At 45.3% G+C, this 22,564-nt stretch overlaps 1 protein-coding gene and 1 pseudogene across 1 annotated transcript in view; both read left to right on the forward strand.

Annotated features, from left to right (window-relative positions):
* Positions 1-22,564, forward strand: part of CMTM8 (CKLF like MARVEL transmembrane domain containing 8) — a 140,212-nt gene that overhangs the window by 19,498 nt on the left and 98,150 nt on the right. The gene's annotated exons all lie outside the window — the stretch shown is intronic.
* On the forward strand, positions 10,430-10,547 carry LOC134930622 (5S ribosomal RNA; annotated as a pseudogene).

Here is a 22,564-nt window from a genome sequence, read left to right on the forward strand (position 1 = left end):
AATATTAATTATATTTGTAAGAGCATAGACTAATAAGTGGGAGGAGTCAGGAATAGTAAGGGGAGGAGTCACAGAGGTGGGCCTGTGTGCTTCGAAAATGCCAGGGCCTATTTTTAGTCCCAGTCCGGCCCTGGCAGTGGGGCAAGGTGCCATCTGCCCACCGGACCAGTGCAATTTAAGTGTTCCAGGGCCATTTTCTCACTGCATTCCCTGTGAAAAGCTGGGCCACTTGCTTGAGTCTGCCCCCCAGGCTGAAAGTTGCCAGCCAGCCCCTGCCAAGTGTTAAATTTAATTAGGAGCAAGTGTGCAAAAGTGAGAAGTTTATATCATGAAATATTGTGTGCACCCAAGAAATGTGAGATTCGATTAGAAATGTAAATTCACGGGACTCAGGGCGAGGTTCCCTAACTTTTCTACAGAAGTGAACTGGGAGAGGTGTATGAAAAAGTTGGTAAACCATACTGGACCTAAAAATAAAAAAAAATTCAACGGAGTTAGCAGGAGTCAGACCATATAAAAGGCTATCAATGACCATGATGAAAGTACTGGATGTTCTAGAAAGGTGTCAAATTGCTGATTTTTGCACTTTTTATTAAAACATAAAAGCAAGCGTTGAAACCATAATAGCAAGGAAACATAATGGCAATCGGTTTTCATCAAATTAAAATCGTTACATCAGTTTGGGGCACAGAGAAATTTCTGTAAAGTGATTTTCAGTGTTTTAATACAAGTTTGTAACAAGTTGGAATAAATGCTCTTTAGCACCCACCTGCAAGTTCTAAAACCCCGCTCCCATGAATACAATATCTTTACATCCCTGTCCCACATCTTTTAACTTATTGAGATTTTTAGAGAAATCCGCCTGAAAACTTACATGTGTTTTATTGGTCAAATGTTATTTAAACCCATCCTAGTTTGTGATTAGCCAATGGGAGGGCTGAAACAGAGATTCTATACTGTGGGCCTGATTTCAGAGGTGTGCGTAAGAGGAATTGGTGCTGTGTTTTTGGTCACAGCTGATCTGAGAAGTTACGCAAATTGTACAGGTGCTGTCGTTCACTCACCGCCGGCCCCTCGGACCCACTGCGTGCGTATATAGGCGCTGCATTGCAGGTACATGAGGCATCTCTGCAACCCTTTGGTTGCTCTGAATACCATCTACAATTAAGCTGCCGGAACCAGTGAATCTGTGTCCAACTACGCAGTTGCTAGCATTGGCTCGACCCCAAATTGGTGTTGATAGGTGTCCCTTATCTGCGAGGGAAAAGTGTTTAGTGACTCTGCACTAAGGACCCGGTTCAGTAAGGATTGCAAATTCTGCTAAATAGCAGAATTTACCATAGAGAGAGAAAGAAGACACTCTTGTGGGTGCACTCTTGAAATAGTCAAGACTGTAGTTTTGAAATGTTAAAACATATGAGTTTAATGATATATTAAAAAGAAAGTTGTATCCAATGAAGACATGACAAATGACCAACAAGTAAACATTAACAATTAAACAAATTAAAATCCGTCTCACAAATGGTCTCGTGTTTGTTGCGAATGCTAACAATGCCCTATAACTTTATTCTTTCACCTCCCTTTCACAGCAGCACGCATCCCCTGTGACCCTATTGGTCTAAAGACATATTAATTTTCTTTATTTTAATATTTCATTATTTTAGTGTTACATTTGAGTTTACGCATAATTTCCTTACTAACAACCCATTTACACCTTGTAATGGTACAATGATTATGAACTTCCCTAGAAAGGAGATGACACAAGGTTTTTTCCTTGTCAATTGAAATTGATGCCTTAATGCTCCTAATTAATCCCTGACAGCATGTCAGATCGCGCGCATTTTTAGTGTTTGAATTATCAGTCCCACAGCGTCCACTCCATATACCGAATGGTGTTACACCGGTGGGGAGTGTCGCTGTGCATATGCGCGCATGCATATCATTATGTACATGTGCAGCAATATACACTCTCTCTCCCCCCCCCCCCCCTCCCCAATCCTTAGGCACCTTAGATAGGAGTCTATTTGCCATCCTTAAGCCACACGCAATTTGATTATAGTCTTATTGGGTGCTCATCACTTCATGTAGCGTATACTACATCATCTGTGAATATTGGTTACGGTTATCCACCCAATATTTATCTCTTACTTATTTGTTCAATTTTTACACCTCATGGCCCTCATTCCGAGTTGTTCGCTCGGTAAAAATCTTCGCATCGCAGCGATTTTCCGCTTAATGCGCATGCGCAATGTCCGCACTGCGACTGCGCCAAGTAAATTTGCTATGCACTTAGTAATTTTACTCACGGCTTTTTCATCGTTCTGGCGATCGTAATGTGATTGACAGGAAATGGGTGTTACTGGGCGGAAACAGGCCGTTTTATGGGCGTGTGGGAAAAAACGCTACCGTTTCCGGAAAAAACGCGGGAGTGGCCGGAGAAACGGAGGAGTGTCTGGGCGAACGCTGGGAGTGTTTGTGACGTCAAACCAGGAACGACAAGCACTGAACTGATCGCAGATGCCGAGTAAGTCTGAAGCTACTCAGAAACTGCTACGAGGTGTGTAATCGCAATATTGCGATTACTTCGTTCGCAATTTTAAGATGCTAAGATTCACTCCCAGTAGGCGGCGGCTTAGCGTGAGCAACTCTGCTAAAATCGCCTTGCGAGCGAACAACTCGGAATGACCTCCAATATTGGATCAGATAGATTTGTATTAGATCAGGTATACGGTCAAGTTGGAGAGATATATTATCCTCTTTCCCTTCAATTATAGTGGGAATTTTTCTATACTGCCTACATGATGAATGATGGATATTTCCCTACATTGGATGGGGTTTTAGATAACGTGCGCTTTATTTGGCTTTTCTCCTTGTACTTATGTGGGAGACTGTATAACGTCCACATTATGAACGTTTTATTCACTGTATTAACCTCCGTTTTTCCTCTTTCCCCCTTTTTCATGTGGCTATGATCCCAATGGCCACTATGAGATTCCTCTGTCAGTGTCTGGGGAACAGAAAGGGAGGTTACCATGACGATTATAAACATGGACGTGAGGAAAAGCACTGCTCTCATCTCCTAGCAACTATAGGTTACACCCTTAGGAATATGATTGGGCGACAGCCGGCATCATTCAGACGTAAATTCCGGAATAGTTCCATCACAGGACAGGAAGTGAGCAAGCCACCTGGGTGAAACACGTCTTCCGCCAGTCCTTTCCGTCAGCCGCCTTACCAGTCCGGTCACCGTTGCAACCAGCCCTCCTCCGCCAGCCGCGCTACCACCAGTCCAGGCTAACACATGTATAGCCTGGACCCACGTTCTTGTCCATCTTTGCATCTAGGTCAGCCTGGACGGGCCATACTGCAACCTGTACCTGACTGTAATAGCACTAGCCCAGGGATACCGGGTTACAGCCCGCACCCTTGTATTATTGTATTATTATTTTATTTTTATTTATTTTTTTATTATTATTACCGAACACCAGCTTGGGGACATATCAATTTAGTCTATATGAATACATTGTTATTTACCCTGTTTGGACGCTTTCCTTATTCTATATAAGGACCTTGGGGTGTTATTGTCAGTTTGTGCTGTATTTCCTGTGTTATGCCATTTATGTGTTATGATTCCAGTACTCCTGACCGGAGGAGATCTAATGACAATGGCCAGAGTACTGGAAGGGGAATGCTGGTTACGGGAGCTAGAAAGACTAGTTGCCCCTGGCGCCCTAACTCTATTGTCTCACCCGTGCTATCGAAAATCCCTTGCGAGACTATGGTTTCTTGAGCCCCTGGCAGCCACGTTTGAAAGGCGGATTATGTCTGCCCAACTCCGGTGCCCCCCGGTCTTAGTGAGAGACAAAGGGAAATCCGAGGCAGGATGATGACAAGAGGACCTCTGACTGACAACAGGCCAGGGGCAACAAGCTAACTAACCAAACCAGAAGTATGCGCGGAAAAACCGCCAGATAAAAGGACAACCAAAATCCACTAGTCCGTTACTCCTACCCAGCACCGCTGGATACCAGAGTGGATCTGTGGGAGCGGAATCCTCCGCAAAAGCTCCGAAACACAAATAATAAATAATAAGTAATAAAGCGGCCAAGCCGCAACACACGGCTACGCCGTGACTCACGAACACCACTGGATGTTTAAAGGTGCTCAGTCAGGACTCCAGGAACAGATGACGACTTCCGAGTACAGGACAACTGAGGACAGGAACGACCGGGTACAGCAGGACTGGAAACACTCTCAGCAAACAGATACAGCATGCAGGAAGCTATTACCGGCGTCTGTGAGAAGCCCTGGAAGTGTACTTAACAGGGAGTCCTCCAATCAGCTGTTCAGAGGCTGATTGGATTAAATGCCGTGCAGCTGCCTTGCTGCACGGCCAGGAAACAGGTGCCCTATTAATTTAAATGGACCCAGCAACGGGGAACGCGGTCCGCCAGTGGCGTCCCCGTTGCTAGGGTCCGTGCGCCCGACGTCTAGCGTTGCCAGGGAGCCGGCGGCTGTACGCGCACGGTGTCCCTGGTTGCTAGGCGCCGGGCCGCACCGACGAGCGGACCCCGGCGCCTAACAGTACCCCCCCCTTGAGGAGGGGTCAAGGAACCCCTAAAGCCAGGTTTCCGAGGAAATTCCTGAAAAAATGCCCTCTTGAGCCTCGGGGCATGGAGATCCTTATCCAGGACCCAAGACCTTTCCTCTGGACCATAGCCCTTCCAGTGCACCAGAAAATAAAGCCGACCCCGGGACAATTTGGAATCGAGAACCTTCTCCACCAAGAACTCCTGATGTCCCTGTACATCTACTGGTGATTTCCCCTGAGAGATCTTCCGAGGAAATCTACTGGAAGAAACGTATGGTTTCAACAGGGAGCAATGGAACGTATTTCCGATTCGGAGAGCTCTTGGTAAACGTAACCGGAAAGCAACTGGATTGATTTTTTTAATAATATGAAATGGTCCAATAAATTTGGGGCCCAATCTAGCTGAGGTTTGTCGAAGTCTAATGTTACGAGTCGACAACCATACCCTGTCTCCCACCTTAAAAGTGCAAGGACGCCAGAGCCTGTCAGAAAACTTTTTCTCTCGAAATGCCGCTTTTCTGAGAGCAAGGTGCACTTTTTTCCAAATGACTGAGATGAGAGGTTAAGGTTAGCGAGGAAACAGATGAATGTTGAAAAAAAGAATTAGCTCTGGGGTGAAAACCAAAAACTGAAAAGAATGGAGACACATTAGTGGAGGAATGACAAGAATTGTTGTAAGCAAACTCCGCCAAAGGAAGAAACTCGGACCAATCATTCTGGAGTTTGGCTGAGTACAAACGCAAATACTGTTTTAATGATTGATTAACTCGCTCGGTCTGCCCGTTGGATTGGGGATGATAGCCGGATGTTAAAGACAATTTCATCTTTAATGAGGCACAAAAAGACTTCCAGAATTGTGCAATGAATTGTGGACCCCGATCAGAAACCATATCAGTGGGCAACCCATGAAGTCTGAAAACATGGCGGAGAAACAAAACAACCAATCCCTGGGCAGATGGCAGTCGGGGAAGAGCAATGAAATGGGCCATCTTGCTAAAACGGTCCACTACCACCCATATGACTCGGAATCCGGCTGACAGAGGGAGGTCTACCACAAAATCCATGGAAATATGAGACCATGGCCTGAGAGGAACATTTAAGGGCATAAGTTGCCCGATAGGCAAGGAACGGGGAACCTTATGCTGTGCACAGACCTGACAAGAAAAAACAAACTCCTTAATATCTTTAGAAAGACCAGGCCACCATACTGAGCGGGAGACTAATTCCAAAGTCTTAGAGATCCCCGGATGCCCGGCAACTTTGCTATCATGAAACTCAGTCAAAACAGTAGCTCTCAAAAACTCAGGGACGTAAAGACGACCAGCAGGAGTATTTCCAGGAGCTTGATGTTGAAGCTGCTTTAACTGGGTAAACAAATCTTGTGTGAGGCCTGCCCAAATGACTGAAGACGGCAGTATGGGAGTAACAGGACTGTTATTATGAACTGGAAGAAAACTGCGTGACAGGGCATCCGCCTTGGTATTCTTGGAACCTGGCCTAAAAGTGATAATAAACTTGAAACGAGTAAAAAATAAAGCCCAACGAGCCTGCCGGGCATTCAGCCGCTTAGCTGATTCGATGTACTGAAGATTTTTGTGGTCAGTCAATACTGAAATGGTATGTGTTGCTCCCTCAAGCCAATGCCTGCACTCCTCGAAAGCCCATTTAATAGCCAGTAACTCCCGGTTACCAACATCGTAGTTGGATTCAGCAGATGAGAATTTCCTGGACCATAAAGGCACAAGGATGTAGTTCCAGAGAGTCCGGATCCTTCTGAGATAGGATAGCCCCCACTCCAACCTCCGAGGCATCAACCTCAACAATGAAGGGCAATTCTGGGTTGGGATGTCTGAGGACTGGAGCTGAGACAAAAGCTTGTTTCAAGGCCTGAAAGGATAACTCAGCTTCACGTGACCAGTTGGTAGGATCCGCTCCCTTCTTAGTCAGTGCCACAATGGGAGCAACCAGGTCGGAAAAAGAATGAATAAATCTTCTATAATTCGCAAACCCTAAAAAGCGCTGAATTGCTTTTAAGTTGGTGGGTTGCGCCCAACTAAGGATGGCTTGGAGCTTCTTAGGTTCCATACAGAATCCCCGAGGGGAAATAATGTACCCTAAAAAGGATACCTCCGTGACATGAAACTCACACTTCTTCAGCTTGGCATATAGGTGATTTTCACGTAACTTCTGAAGAACCTGACGCACCTGGGCAACATGTTGTTCAATTGAGTCAGAATAGATCAGGATGTCGTCTAAGTAAACGACCACGAATCTTCCTAGAAAATCACGGAGCACATCGTTAATGAGATCCTGGAAAACTGCCGGAGCGTTAGACAAGCCAAACGGCATCACCAGATACTCGTAGTGACCCGACTGAGTACTGAAAGCCGTCTTCCACTCATCTCCCGACTTGATTCGGATGAGGTTATACGCTCCCCTCAGGTCAATTTTAGAAAAAATCGCAGCCGAACGCAGCTGATCAAAGAGGACAGAAATCAGCGGCAGAGGGTAAGTATTTTTAACTGAGATCTTATTCAGGGCTCTAAAGTCAATGCAAGGTCTGAGTGATCCATCTTTTTTCTCCACAAAGAAGAAGCCTGCACTTAAAGGGGATTTAGATGGCCTGATAAATCCTTTCCGTAGGCTCTCCTTAACATACTCATTCATGGCCGCAGTTTCTGGCCCGGATAATGCATATAACCTTCCCTTTGGCAATGTGGCACCAGGAATTAGCTCAATAGCACAATCATAAGGCCGATGGGGAGGCAGAATGTCCGCATTGCCCTTGGAAAACACATCAACAAAGTCCTGGTATTCCACGGGAATGAGTTCGGGAATGGCAGCAGCTATTCTGACGGGAAACGTAATACATTCCTTATTACAGATGGTACCCCATTGTGAAATCTCCCCCGACTGCCAATCAATGATGGGATTATGAAAGGCCAGCCAAGGGTGACCCAGAACCACTGGAACTGCTGGGCAATGGGTAAGGAAAAACTCGATCTTTTCGGAATGAAGAGCTCCTACCGTAAGTAGTATAGGGGGTGTACGGAGGGAAATAACCCCATTGGACAAGGGACTCCCATCTAAACCATGCATGGTGATACACCTACCCAAGGCTAACTGAGGAATACCTAAGGCTTTGGCCCACGTTAAGTCCATAAAGTTCCCTGCAGCTCCACTGTCAACAAAAGCCGACACCGAAGAACTGAGGCTGCCAAAGGAAACTTTAGCTGGGACTAAAAGGGAGTTATTCGAGGAGATAAGCTGCAGACCAAAGTGAACCCCCTCACAATTCACTCGGTCGAGGCGTTTCCCGACTTGTTCGGACAATTACGGGCAAAATGTCCCTTACCCCCACAGTACAAACAAAGACCAGAGTTTTGCCTTCTGGCTCTTTCTTCTGGAGACAGCCGGGAGAGACCCATCTGCATGGGCTCCTCTATGTCCTCAGGAATGGAAAATACACATGGAGTAGACCTGACAGGTGCTCCTTTTTCAGCCCTCTGCTCTCTGAGACGACGATCAATCTTAATAGAAAGCTCCATGAGTTTATCGAGAGTCTCAGGAGCGGGATACTGAAGGAGACTGTCTTTTATAGACTCGGATAAGCCGAGGCGAAACTGACTGCGCAGGGCTGGGTCATTCCAGCCACAGTCGTTCGACCAACGGCGAAACTCTGTACAATAAACCTCTGCAGGATTTCTACCCTGTCTGAGAGCGCGTAACTGACTCTCAGCGGATGCCTCTCTATCAGGGTCATCATACAAAAGCCCTAAAGACCCCAAAAAGGCGTCTACTGACAACAATGCCGGATCCTCTGCTTTTAAACCAAAAGCCCAGGTCTGAGGATCCCCCTGGAGCAAAGAAATAATAATTCCGACCCGCTGAGATTCAGTACCTGAGGAGATCGGTCTTAAACGAAAATAAAATTTACAGGATTCTTTAAAATTAAAAAACTCCTTCCTATCACCAGAAAAACGGTCAGGCAAGTGCATTTTTGGTTCAGGGACTACCCTCGGGGAAGTTCGTAAAAGATCTTCCTGCGACTTCACCCGAAGGGAAAGATCCTGAACCATCTGAGTAAGTTCTTGAATCTGGCTGACTAGGAGCTGGCCAGGATTTGGCCCTAAACCTGTGGGATTCATGAGGCCGATAACTCTTACAAAACTGAATAAGGGAAAAATCAAACCCTGTTTAATTTTAAGTTTTGGTAAGGCCGGTAATAATGTTATGATTCCAGTACTCCTGACCGGAGGAGATCTAATGACAATGGCCAGAGTACTGGAAGGGGAATGCTGGTTACGGGAGCTAGAAAGACTAGTTGCCCCTGGCGCCCTAACTCTATTGTCTCACCCGTGCTATCGAAAATCCCTTGCGAGACTATGGTTTCTTGAGCCCCTGGCAGCCACGTTTGAAAGGCGGATTATGTCTGCCCAACTCCGGTGCCCCCCGGTCTTAGTGAGAGACAAAGGGAAATCCGAGGCAGGATGATGACAAGAGGACCTCTGACTGACAACAGGCCAGGGGCAACAAGCTAACTAACCAAACCAGAAGTATGTGCGGAAAAACCGCCAGATAAAAGGACAACCATAATCCACTAGTCCGTTACTCCTACCCAGCACCGCTGGATACCAGAGTGGATCTGTGGGAGCGGAATCCTCCGCAAAAGCTCCGAAACACAAATAATAAATAATAAGTAATAAAGCGGCCAAGCCGCAACACACGGCTACGCCGTGACTCACGAACACCACTGGATGTTTAAAGGTGCTCAGTCAGGACTCCAGGAACAGATGACGACTTCCGAGTACAGGACAACTGAGGACAGGAACGACCGGGTACAGCAGGACTGGAAACACTCTCTGCAAACAGATACAGCATGCAGGAAGCTATTACCGGCGTGTCTGAGAAGCCCTGGAAGTGTACTTAACAGGGAGTCCTCCAATCAGCTGTTCAGAGGCTGATTGGATTAAATGCCATGCAGCTGCCTTGCTGCACGGCCAGGAAACAGGTGCCCTATTAATTTAAATGGACCCAGCAACGGGGAACGCGGTCCGCCAGTGGCGTCCCCGTTGCTAGGGTCCATGCGGCTCCGTGCGCCCGGCGTCTAGCGTTGCCAGGGAGCCGGCGGCTGTACGCGCACGGCGTCCCTGGTTGCTAGGCGCCGGGCCGCACCGACGAGCGGACCCCGGCGCCTAACATTATGGCTAAAACTATTTGCTTGATCATTTATATATGAGGGCAATTCTACCCCCTGTGTGTGCATATATACCAGTGGACTACTAACTATAGTATTTCCCTATCTTTGATTGGTATCTGTACACACAGGCCACATTTTTTACTTTTCCAATAGGGTAATAACCATGGGATTTAATCTAATTTCTGCAGTACGGTAGTAATATCAGATATCCCTATAATAACACTGTGCATCTCATCTAATGACTTGGCACCTATTCTAAGGTTACTCATACAATAGCAGAGCTATTTGTGTTCAGAATCAATGTACTGTGGTTCACATTACGTTATGATATATCCGCTATGCACTTTTTGTTGAACAAATGTTAGTTCACAGAAACATTTGAATCTTTGAACTGATTATTTTCTAATTATTCATTCTTAATTTTTATTTTCCCTTATTCAACTTCTCTTTTCTATATTCTGGACTCTCACCAGCGATCCATTGGCAATGGGCGGTTGCCTTTTATGCCTTTTCCTAACGTTGGCAGCAGATCCACTCTTACCTTTTCCATTTTTTATTGCTTTATAAAATTCACCCTTACCCTTTCTTTTCCATGTGAACTATCATCAGTGATACCAGAGCAACAAGGGTATTTGTACCCCTACTATCATACCACACTGTAAACGCCCGAATCCGTCCGATCTTGGAGGCAAATCAGTGTGGGCTTGGTCAGTACTGGGGTGGGCGACCCCCCAGGAAGACTGAGTGTAGTAGAGGCCGGAGGCATTTAAATGCTCTGAGCCTAACGCTGACAGCAGATTCACCCCTTTCTCTCTAAATCCTTCATATTTCCTTGAAGCACGTCTAGTCGCACAGTCCTCATTCTTATCAGCTCAATATCCACTGCCCAGGGTTCAATATCCTCTACCAGTGTCCACACGGTATTATCTATGCAGGCTCACACTGTTTGCACACTAGGCCTTTTGACTGGTAAAGTTTGCAGGCAACACATTTTTGGTCCCCCTATAATAGGGCATTATTAGCATTCGCAACAAACAGGAGACCATTTGGGAGACGGATTTTAATTTGTTTAATTGTTAATCTGTTTACTTGTTTGTCATTTGTAATGTCTTCATTGGATACAACTGTATGTGTGTGTATATGTATATGTGTATATATATATATATATATATATCTATCTCATTAAACTCGTATGTTTTAACATTTCAATACTACAGTCGTCTTTTGACTATTTCAAGAGTACACCCACAAAAGAGTCTTTCTCTCTCTGTGGTTAATTGATTAGTTCAATACTGACTCTTAACTCAATACACAAATTTACTAGGATTAATCCATAGTATTTAGCACATTTTGGTCTTTTGATGCTGATAGGCATAGTATCAGTGGTTCAGTGCGGTATCCTACTTTTCTATGTGAAATAGGAGAATTTGCAATCCTTTTGATCACATGCTGGGGGATGTCCCATCGCAGGGTAACGCCGCCCAGCATACTAACCGCCACCACCCCTTGACCACGCTAAAATTGCAGTCGCAACGCAATTTCAGATTGATGGCTAAAAGTAAGGAAGCCTCCTGCTGGCACAGCCTGGAAGTGACCGCAGGAGGCCCGCTGCCATCTTTTTGATTTTGGTGGCTGTGTGTGATGTCGCGCCGTCTCTCCGATCACACCACCCATTTGTGCCGCCACCGTTGCCCAGTTGCCGCCCCCGCAAAGCTCTGTCTCTGCTTTGGAAACTGAGCGTTGCTGCCCATTTGCATGCGCCCAAGGGGACTTAGTTTTTGCTGCTGGATCTCTCTTTGCGATCCAACCTGAATAGGGCCCTAGGGGTGTTATTCAGGTTTGTAGCAAACCAAAAAAGCATGCTAATGGGCAAAACCATGTTGCAGTGTCGGTGGTGCAGATGTAACATGTGCGGAGAGATTTAGATTTCAGTGGGTTATATTGTTTGTGCATGATAAATACTGGCTGCTTTATTTTTACACTGCAATATAGATTTCAGTTTGAACACACCCCACGCAAATTTAAATCTCTCTGCACATGTTCCACCTGCCGTGCAACATGGTTTTGTCCAATAGAGGAGTGCATTTTTTGGTTTGCTAACAAACCTGAGTAAGGCCCAAGATCCCTCTTCTGTTTCCAATCAGAACTAAAATAAGTTGAAAGGAGTGTCTGGGGAGATTTTAAGTTCTAAGGCGAACCAACTATCCATTGGAAAAATCTTATATTCAATTAAGTGGGTTGGTGGTGCTACTCGGAGTCAGAGTAACGTAGAACACTGACTAGGGGCAACACAAAGGGGATGGGGTTGATGCCTACAATAAATATATATGTATTAAAATATAACCTTCTTTTTTTTTTTTTTTTTTTGTATTAAAATTGATAAGTGGCCAGTTCCTAGCATAAAATTAATCAAAGTGACACATCCAGAAAATTAGATGGATAGAGATAATATATATGTATATGTCTGTATCACATCTCAAAAATTCTGAAGTGTTTATTTAAGCACCAACAAAGATAACTGGCTTGTCATTCATTTGTAGCAATTTTTTATTTTTTTTACATTTTGATATTACAAATCGTGTGATAATTTGTTTTTTATTCAAGGATCTCACCTCCTATCCATTTTAATACATACTTGCCTACCCTCCCGGAATGGCCCGGGAGGCTCCCGAAAATCAGGTGGCCTTCCCGGTCCCCCGGAAAGGTGGGCAAGTTTCCCGCATTCCCTGCAGCCCCTCCATGAACCTCCTCGGCCGCCTGCAGCAGAGAACAAGTAGGCGGTCCGAGGGGGTCTGATGACACGATTTGCGCTGAATTGCGTCATCGTAGCTCCACCCCCGCTATACAGCACCTCTTTTCTCGGCACTGCTAGCAGATATTCCTCAGACCAGTATAAAGAATCAAAGAGCGGGAAGCAGCGCCATGGAAGGGGGCGGAGCTTCTCTTCAGAGCGGACCCAGCAGCGTTCAGCACCATTTTTCCTGCATGCAGAGACTCTGACAGGGAAAGCTGTTCCTCCTCATCAACTCCAGCTATCTTGTATGGTAGGCGGTGTATGTACTGTGTAACCTATTAAGGTGCACAGTAAGCGCTGGATAGTGGTTTTCCTATATCTAAAAAGCGCTGTGTGTGGGTTGACTCCAATCTCTGTGGCTCTGTTGGCATTCTTGGGGGGGGGGGGGGGGGTTGGGGAACGGTCTGCTTTTTCCCTGTGTGTGTGTGTGTAGTGTTTGTTGTCCCTAACTGCCATGTCCAGAGACTCTGTGGGACTCAGGATGACCCCATTCCATGTAATCAGGATTGCACTGTTTTAGCACAGATTCCTGCTAAGGAGCCCGAGTGGTTAGCCTCTCAAGGGTATGATATCTCAGATTTCTACTAGGGTAGCGCAAACTGAGACAGCAACTCAGGTTTTACAAAACTCTATGGCTGTATGGTCCGGTTCTGTTCCTCCAGGGCCCCCTAGCATACACTCTCAAAAACAGGCTCTTGCCCAGATTATGCAAGATGACACGGATACCAATTCTGACACTGCAGACGGTGAAGGGGATGCGCTGAGGGGAGCGGCATCTCTTGCAAAAGGGGTGCAGTTGATTAAAGCCATTAGAGATGTGTTGAATCTAACTGACTTAACACCTGAGCAGGTTGAGGAGGCTTACTTCACGGATAATAAAAGAGCCTTGCTAACCTTCCCTGCGTCTAAAGAATTAAACGCTATATTTGAAAAATCCTGGGAAAACCCGGAGAAAAAATTCCAGATCCCCAGAAAGGTTCTGGTTGCTTTTCCCTTTCCTGAGGAAGATAGAAATGGGAAAACCCACCCATAGTTGACGCATCTGTTTCCAGACTGTCAAAGAAGGTGGGTTTACCTGTTCCGGGATCTACTTCGTTAAAAGAACCGGCTGATCACAAAATTGACACTACGCTCAAATCCATATACACGGCTTCATCGGCAATATTGCGATCTACTATTGCCTGTGCATGGATCTCTAAAGCTATAGTAAAGTGGTCAGGCACGTTACTTGAGGAATTGGATTCAATGGATAAAAGTGACGTTGAATTGTTTTTACGTAACATACAGGATTCTGCAGGATTTATGATGGAATCCATGCAAGACCTGGGTTCGATGGCTGCAGGGATATCTTCCATGTCTTTCTCGGCTCGCAGAGGACTCTGGCTACGCCAATGGTCTGCCGATGCGGAATCCAGGAGAGGTATGGAGAACCTACCATGCACAGGTCAGGCTCTATTTGGGGAAGCATCGGATGTGTGGATTTCTACGGCAACTGCGGGTAAGTCACCTTTTCTTCCCTCAGCTACACCTGCTACGAAGAAACCTTTTCTTCATTCCCATCACAGTCCTTTTGGACAGCAAAAACAAAAAAGGCCAAGCCTTCTCACACCTCCTTTAGTGGAGGTTGTGCAAAATCAAAAAAACCTGCTACTACAGGTTCCCAAGACCAGAAGCCTGCTTCTGGTACATCAAAATCCTCAGCATGACGGTGGCCTGCACGGCCTGGAGGAAGGGCCGGTGGGGTTGAGGCTCAGACGGTTCAGCCATGTGTGGGTGTAGTCCGGCCTCGACGCCTGGGTTCAGGAGATTGTGTCCCAGGGGTACAGGCTGGAGTTTCAAGAACTCCTTCCTCACCGATTCTTCAAATCGGGCTTAACAGCTTTACTGGCAGGCAGGGCTGTCCTACAGGAAGCCATCCAAAAGTTGGAGAAGTCAAAGGTCATTGTCCCAGTTCCACCTCAGATGCAAAAAAAGGGTTACTATTCGAACCTTTTCGTGGTTCCGAAAACTGATGGTTTGGTCAGGCCAAGTTTGAATGTTAAACCCTTATCTGAGGGAGTTCAAATTCAAAATGGAGTCTTTGAGAGCGGTGATCGCAGGTCTGGAGGATGGGTAGTTCCTGGTATCCCTGGATATCAAGGATGCGTACCTCCACATTCCAATTTGGCTGCCACATCAGGCTTCTCTCCGATTCGCACTGTTAAACTGTCCCTATCCGTTCCAGGCACTGCCATTCGGCCTCTCCACGGCACTGAGGGTGTTCACCAAGGTGATGGCAGAGATGATGGTTCTCCTCTGCAAACGGGGGTGAACATAATCCCATATCTGGACGATCTGCTGATAAAGGCATCGTCAAGGGAGAGGTTGTTGCAGTCCATTGTTCTCACAACTTATCTGCTCAGGGAACACGGTTGGATCCTGAATCTTCCAAAATCACATTTGGAGCCGACAAGGAGGTTGTCTTTTTCTGGGAATGATCTTTGACACAGAGGTGCAGAGGGTGTTTCTGCCGGAGGAGAAAGCGTTGGTGATACAAACAATGGTCCGGGATGTCCTGAAGCCAGCCCTGCTTTCGGTTCATCAGTGCATTCGCCTTCTGGGGAAGATGGTGGTCTCTTACGGGGCTCTACAGTACGGAAGGTTTCATGCTCTGCCCTTCCAACTGGATCTCCTGGACAAGTGGTTGGGATCTCATCTACACGTGCACCAGAGAATACGTCTGTTGCCAAAAGCCAGGATTTCACTCCTCTGGTGGCTACAACTACCTCACCTTCTGGAGGGCTGCAGGTTTGGGATTCGGAACTGGATCCTTCTAACCACGGATGCAAGTCTCCGGGGCTGGGGCGCAATCACTCGGGGAAACCTTCCAAGGAAGGTGGTCAAGCCTGGAATCCAGCCTACCAATAAACATTCTGGAACTAAGAGCCGTCTACAATGGTCTTCTCCAAGCGGCACATCTTCTGCGAGATCGAGCCATTCAAGTGCAGTTGGACAATGTAATGACAGTGGCTTACATAAACAGACAGGGCGGAATGAAGAGCAGAGCTGCAATGTCAGAGGTTACAAGAATCATCCTCTGGGCGGAAAAACGCGTTGGTGCTGTCTGCAATCTTCATTCTGGGAGTAGACAACTGGGAAGCGGACTTCCTCAGCAGACACGATCTCCATCCAGGAGAGTGGGGACTCCATCTGGAGGTGTTCACGGAGGTAACAGATCTTTGGGGTGTACCTCAAATAGACATGATGGCCTCTCATCTCAACAAGAAGCTTCGGCGGTATTGTTCCAGGTCGAGGGACCCGCAAGCCATGGCGGTGGACACCCTAGTGACTCTGTGGGTTTTCCGGTCGGTGTACGCGTTTCCTCCACTTCCACTGATTCCAAGAGTTCAAAAACTCATAAGGAGAACAAGAGTTCAGAGTTCAACGATCCTTATTGCTCCGGACTGGCCGAGAAGGGCTTGGTATGGGGATCTTCTGGATCTACTGCTAGAAGAGCCGAGGCCTCTTCCTCTTCGGGAGGACCTGCTGCAGCAGGGGCAGTTCGCTTATCAAGACTTACCGCCGCTACGTTTGACGGCATGGAGGTTGAACGCCAGATATTAGCTCGGAAGGGCATTCCGAACAAGGTTATTCCTACCCTGATACAGGCTAGGAAAGGAGTAACGTCTAAACATTACCACCGTATTTGGAAAAAATATGTATCTTGGTGTGAGTCCAAGAAGTTTCCTACGGTGGGGTTTCAACTGGGACGGTTTCTCCTCTTCCTGCAAGAAGGTGTGGATATGGGCCTGAGGTTGGGATCCGTAAAGGTCCAGATTTCTGCCCTATCCATTTTCTTCCAGAAACAGTTGGCTTCCCTCCCAGAGGTTCAGACCTTTTTGAAAGGGATTCTGCACATCCAGCGGCACCTTGGGATCTTAACGTGGTGCTGCAGTTTCTCCAATCTGATTGGTTCGAGCCTCTACAGGAGGTTGAGGTCAAGTTTCTCACTTGGAAGGCTGTCTCTTTGTTGGCCTTAGCATCTGCTAGACGTTTGTCGGAGCTGGGGGCTTTGTCTTGTAAGAGCCCCTACTTGATCTTCCATGAAGATAGAGCTGAGCTTAGGCCACGTTAGCAGTTCCTTCCGAAGGTTGTGTCGGCATTTCATATCAACCAACCTATTGTGGTGCCAGTTGCTACTGACTCCTCAATTTCCTCAAAGTCCTTGGATGTTGTAAGGGCTATGAAAATCTGTGTGAAGAGGACTACTCGTCACAGAAAATCGGACTCTGTTTGTCCTGTATGATCCCAAGAAACTTGGGTGTCCTGCTTCTAAGCAGACGATCTCTCGCTGGATCAGGTTCACTATCCAGCATGCGTATTCTACGGCAGGATTGCCGTGTCCTACGTCTGTTAAGGCCCACTCTACTCGTAAGGTGGGTTTTTCCTGGGCAGCTGCCCGGATGGTCACGGCTTTACAGCTTTGCCGAGTGGCTACTTGGTCGGGGTCGAACACGTTTGCAAAGTTCTACAAGTTTGATACTTTGGCCGCTGAGGACCTGAAGTTTGGTCAATCAGTTCTGCTGGAGCCTCCGCGCGCTCCCTCCTGTTCTGGGAGCTTTGGTACATCCCCATGGTACTAATGTGGACCCCAGCATCCTCTAGGACGTAAGAGAAAATAGGATTTTAATTACATACCGGTAAATCCTTTTCTCGTAATACGTAGAGGATACTGGGCGCCTGCGCTTCGTGATCCTGCAGTGGTTACTTAGTTCAGTACTGCTTAGTTCATGGTTTAGTACTGTTCTGTTACTTGGTTAAGTAATATTGTTCAGCCATTGCTGATGTTTCAAGCTAGTTAGCTTGGGTTGCCTTGTATGTGTGAGCTGGTGTGAATCTCTCCACTATCTGTGTAAAATCCTTCTCTCGAAGTTGTCTGTCTCCTCTGGCACAGTTTCTAGACTGAGTCTGGTAGGAGGGGCATAGAGGGAGGAGCCAGCCCACACTATTAATATCTTAAAGTGCCAGTGGCTCCTGGTGGACCAGTCTATACCCCATGGTACTAATGTGGACACCAGCATCCTCTATGGACTACGAGAAAAATTATTTACCGGTAGGTAAATAAAATCCTATTTTTAACTACAGACTGTCCTGTCCATTCAGGCCTTGCCACCACTATACACAGGCCATAAGTATAAGGACACAGGAATGCTTGCATGGTAGAGTCAAGCAACCTGAAGCAAGGTAAACATTTAGCTGGATTGCTGGCTTTCCTGTGTGTTGTACCCATGAAAGCAGAATTAAATAAGTATCAACGAATTGCTGGAAAGCTTTAACCAACTGCTGTGTGCAGGGGGGGGGTTTCCCTCCTCCCTGTCGGAGGCCTCAATCGACCATGTGGCCACGCCCCTTCTCCTATACTTTCAATGGAAGTTTGGAGAGCCAAAAATCAGTACAGACCATAAAAAAAAAAAAAGGTACTGTACCTGCCAAAAAGGTACAGCTGGAGGGTATGCCACTGCATCTGCAGCAAGTGTCTGTGCTGTAGATAGGGAAAAAAAATCCTTTTACTGCAGCGTCCTATGCATACTTGCTGACTTTAAATATCTCCTCACCGTGAGAAGCCTGGAGAGAAGACACTGCAGGAGACTTCGGGGGAGCGGGGGCGGGCTATGACATTACTAAGCCCGGCCCACACATCGGGAAACGCTGCGGTCCATTGGAAGGGGGCAGGGCTAAAATGATGCGATTTGCAACATTTTAACCCCTTCCCCACCCTACGGACTCGCGTATACGGGAGTTTATCTCTTCATCCTGCCCACGTTACTAGTGCGAGCAGGATGTGGGAGACCTGCCTACTCTTCAGGGGGTGCAGGGGCAGGGCTGGCTCCAGGCCTACTAGCACCCTGAGTGAGAATTTCAAAGCACGCGCCCCCCCCCCCCCCCCCCCATGCGTGCGCCTTCGGCGCACTCCTGAAGTGGGTGTGGCCTCGCAACTTCATATAATCAAACTATAAATATTCCAGCCCTGGAGCTGCATATCTCTCTCCCTCACTCCGTCAGCTGCCAATTCACGGAGCTGCGCTGTTCCTGGGACTGCTTGAGCAAATCCTCCTCTGTAAAGCAGCCTGCATGTTAGCGCTGTGCATTTTACAGGACACCTAAGTATTCTACCTGACGACAGTGTTCGTTAAGAAAAAGTGCATACAGTCAGGGTTGGACAGTACACATACCCTGTGATATACATCCAGTTTTTACTGTATTTTGCTATATCTACTATGTATGTATGTATGTGTGTGTGTATATATGTATGTGTGTGTGTGTGTGTATATGTATATGTGTGTGTATGTATGTATGTATATATATATATATTATATGTGTGTGTGTATGTATGTATATATATATATATATATATATATATATATATATATATAATGTATGTATATATGTGTGTGTATATGTATATATATATATATATATATATATATATATATATATATATATATATATATATACGTACATATATACACACACACACATATATACATACATTTTATATATATATATATATATATATATATATATATATATATATATATATATATATATATATACACATATATATATATACACATATATATATATACACATATATATATATACACATACATATATATATATGTATATATATACAAATGAACCAGCTGGACGGCACTCACGGAGACTTGAATATATTCAACAGACAGACAGCTGAAGCTGGTGGATTGTCAACGTTTCAGAATTTACTTCTTTTTTCAAGACAACCAGATATAGGTACTATAACAAACATTTATACCTTACCCCAACCTCGTGCTGACTGTGCGCTCCCGCACCCGTCGTGGACCGATGACGTCACTGGCTCCCGTCGGCGCCTACGGACCGGCATCACTTGGGGGCGGGGGCCGCAACGTGCAAACCATCACCATGGTGATACACTGAAACAAAAAAATAAAAAATAAAATCGATGCATGACACCTCCGTGAAGGGGATCATTATGCAAGACCCGGTGAAGCATTGAATATAACACATAATAGAGCATTTATGCAAACGGCTGTAATTTATAGAGATCAAATATATTTGAAGATTAATGTAAATCCAATAGATAATGATGTATAGCATAAAGCTATACATCCCATAGTTAATAACATGCCGTGTGCAAATCTGCTCTAAACAAACATAAAAGAATACTGTAAATACAATTATCCTAAAAAGCTAGAAAAAGACAAAATTTCATTAAGACCATGTGGTCGAACAGTCTGAAGACAATGGATCCATCTGGACTCCCGCTGAAGCAATTGACGTCCACGATTACCACCCCTGATGTTAGGGGGTATCCAATCAATCATTTTATATTTAATGGTGGCTAGACTATGCTGGCATTCCTTGAAATGTCTAGCCACCGGTTGTTCCGACCCTTTGCCGTCCAATGCTGCTCGTATCGCAGAACGGTGTAGGGCTATTCTCTCCTTAAATTGCCTAGTTGTTTTGCCCACATAGAATTTTCCACATGGGCAACGGATATAATAGACAACATAACGACTTGTACATGTTAAGGGAAACTTTATCTTGAACATCTTCCCAGATCGTGGATGTCTAAATGTATCTCCAACCTCTAGTGCACTACAAGTAGTGCATCCTAAGCACCTGAAATTACCAGGTTTACGAGACAGAAAATGAGTGGGTTTAACTGGGGTAAAGTGGGTGATATCGTTGTGTACCACTATATCTTTCAAATTCCTACCCCGTCTATATGAGGGGAGAATGGATTGTTTTCTCATCATGGGTAAGGCCTTGTCCTCGGAGATAATCGGCCAGATCGTCCTAGCTTTCTTCATGAGTTCGGAACTGCTGGTGGAATAATCTTGTGTCCAAATAATTTTGTTCTGCACCGGATCTTTAGAGTGTTTCAATAACATTTGTTGTCTATCTAAGGCCAACACTTTACTTTTTGCTTCTTTCAATAACTTAAGATGATAACCCCGTTGTAGAAATTTAATCATCATCAAATCAATCTGAACTTCAGCATCTGTCCTACTGCTGCAGATGCGAAAAATTCTGAGAAATTGCCCATAGGGCAAGCCCCATTTCATCGACGGCGGGTGATGACTATCCGCATGCAATGCTGTATTTCGGTCAGTGTCCTTGAAGTACACAGAAGTGTGTAAATAATTGCCATCATCCTGATGAACTGCCACATCCAAAAAATGTATGTCAGTAAAACTCATTGTGTATGTGAATTTAATATCAGGATCTAACTGATTGATGTATGTTATGGCCTCAACAAATGACTCTTCTGACCCTGACCATAACATAAAAATATCGTCGATGTAGCGACAAAAAGCAAAAATTTGATTTGAGATCTCATTATTACCCTATGGGCAATTTCTCAGAATTTTTCGCATCTGCAGCAGTAGGACAGATGCTGAAGTTCAGATTGATTTGATGATGATTAAATTTCTACAACGGGGTTATCATCTTAAGTTATTGAAAGAAGCAAAAAGTAAAGTGTTGGCCTTAGATAGACAACAAATGTTATTGAAACACTCTAAAGATCCGGTGCAGAACAAAATTATTTGGACACAAGATTATTCCACCAGCAGTTCCGAACTCATGAAGAAAGCTAGGACGATCTGGCCGATTATCTCCGAGGACAAGGCCTTACCCATGATGAGAAAACAATCCATTCTCCCCTCATATAGACGGGGTAGGAATTTGAAAGATATAGTGGTACACAACGATATCACCCACTTTACCCCAGTTAAACCCACTCATTTTCTGTCTCGTAAACCTGGTAATTTCAGGTGCTTAGGATGCACTACTTGTAGTGCACTAGAGGTTGGAGATACATTTAGACATCCACGATCTGGGAAGATGTTCAAGATAAAGTTTCCCTTAACATGTACAAGTCGTTATGTTGTCTATTATATCCGTTGCCCATGTGGAAAATTCTATGTGGGCAAAACAACTAGGCAATTTAAGGAGAGAATAGCCCTACACCGTTCTGCGATACGAGCAGCATTGGACGGCAAAGGGTCGGAACAACCGGTGGCTAGACATTTCAAGGAATGCCAGCATAGTCTAGCCACCATTAAATATAAAATGATTGATTGGATACCCCCTAACATCAGGGGTGGTAATCGTGGACGTCAATTGCTTCAGCGGGAGTCCAGATGGATCCATTGTCTTCAGACTGTTCGACCACATGGTCTTAATGAAATTTTGTCTTTTTCTAGCTTTTTAGGATAATTGTATTTACAGTATTCTTTTATGTTTGTTTAGAGCAGATTTGCACACGGCATGTTATTAACTATGGGATGTATAGCTTTATGCTATACATCATTATCTATTGGATTTACATTAATCTTCAAATATATTTGATCTCTATAAATTACAGCCGTTTGCATAAATGCTCTATTATGTGTTATATTCAATGCTTCACCGGGTCTTGCATAATGATCCCCTTCACGGAGGTGTCATGCATCTATTTTATTTTTTATTTTTTTGTTTCAGTGTATCACCATGGTGATGGTTTGCACGTTGCGGCCCCCGCCCCCAAGTGATGCCGGTCCGTAGGCGCCGACGGGAGCCAGTGACGTCATCGGTCCACGACGGGTGCGGGAGCGCACAGTCAGCACGAGGTTGGGGTAAGGTATAAATGTTTGTTATAGTACCTATATCTGGTTGTCTTGAAAAAAGAAGTAAATTCTGAAACGTTGACAATCCACCAGCTTCAGCTGTCTGTCTGTTGAATATATTCAAGTCTCCGTGAGTGCCGTCCAGCTGGTTCATTTGTATGTATGGTACGTCCAGGTCGGGCACCGGAGCAGGCTGTGTTTCTAAGTGTGGAGGAGTGCCGAACATTCTTGGTTTATATATGTATATGTATATGTATGTATATATATATATATATATATATATATATATATATATAATGTATGTATATATGTGTGTGTATATGTAT

Source organism: Pseudophryne corroboree, chromosome 5, assembly GCF_028390025.1.
Source record: "Pseudophryne corroboree isolate aPseCor3 chromosome 5, aPseCor3.hap2, whole genome shotgun sequence".
Lineage (NCBI taxonomy): Eukaryota > Metazoa > Chordata > Amphibia > Anura > Myobatrachidae > Pseudophryne > Pseudophryne corroboree.